Here is a 1,188-nt window from a genome sequence, read left to right on the forward strand (position 1 = left end):
TCTTTCGTCACTTGTTTGGATAAACAAGAAGTGGCTGGCGTGCTGCCGAAATATAAGCAATTAATTTCCAGCATCTCCAATCTGTAAAATCATTCTGCTTAATGAACGAGTTTAAAGGGCGGAATGAAAAGGGATCAGTCTCTCGCACAAAAAGATCCCCTCCCCCCCCTCTCTCTCTCTCTCTCTCTCTCTCTCTCTCTCTCTCTCTCTCTCTCTCCATCACATCAAGCAGGGGTGGGAGGCACAAGGACACATCCGGTCTGTGAGCTGGTCACATGACTTCGATCTGTGATGCTGAGTGATTGCACCAACCGGCGACGAGGGCCGATTTTTGCTCTGGCTTTTGTTTTGTTTTTTTGTGTTTTGTTTTTGTTTTTCCGAATGGCCAAAAATATGTGAACGTTCGGCAGTGCTAAACGATACCAGATTTGTTTTCCGACTGTACCTAGACGGTGCTGTCGTCTATCATTGTTTCATTTTTGTAACGAGTGTGCGTGGCTGTAGTTTCGATGACGTTTTGCGTGTGATTCAGTGCAGTAGCTAGAATCTATCATTCAGGCGATTCAACTGTGTGTAGTGAGCTCCGTTATTTCCTTCAAGTGGTGTCATTTCTGTGATTTTGAGGGTTTAATAATTATAACTTTGACAAGTATCTAGGTATTTCTGTTCGATTGGTGTATCTCAACCAGGGTGGAAGCCGTCCACCCCCTAAATATTTTTAAAAGTGTTAATGGGGGTGGGGTGGGGTGGGGTGTTAGAACATCTTCTATTACGTTGATTATTTTTTTTAACCATACATTTTTCTACATGGTCGGTATTTAGATTAGACTTTGGGGCAAACAAACGTAGAAAGAGAAGATGTAGAAATTACTTAATGACTTTCTTCATTTGTTGATTTCGCTTATTTTGGATCTCTCCTTATTTAGTTATTGGACAACTAAGTGAGTAGGTGCGGGATAATGTAAGAAGGCTTAAGTATCCCAAATATCGGGTTTGCATCTACATGCAGACATTGTGATAGCTTGCATACATTTAAATTATTTTCAATATCTTTTTTAAAAAACTGGACTCAGATCCGTATGCGTGTAGGTCTACGCTATACTCTTTCACCAAGCCTCCCATCATCGCGCCTCACTCTCACACACTTTCACTTTCTCTCTCTCTCTCTCTCTCTCTCTCTCTCTCTCC

Source organism: Aplysia californica, unplaced genomic scaffold (genome assembly GCF_000002075.1).
Source record: "Aplysia californica isolate F4 #8 unplaced genomic scaffold, AplCal3.0 scaffold00640, whole genome shotgun sequence".
Taxonomy (NCBI): Eukaryota; Metazoa; Mollusca; class Gastropoda; order Aplysiida; family Aplysiidae; genus Aplysia; species Aplysia californica.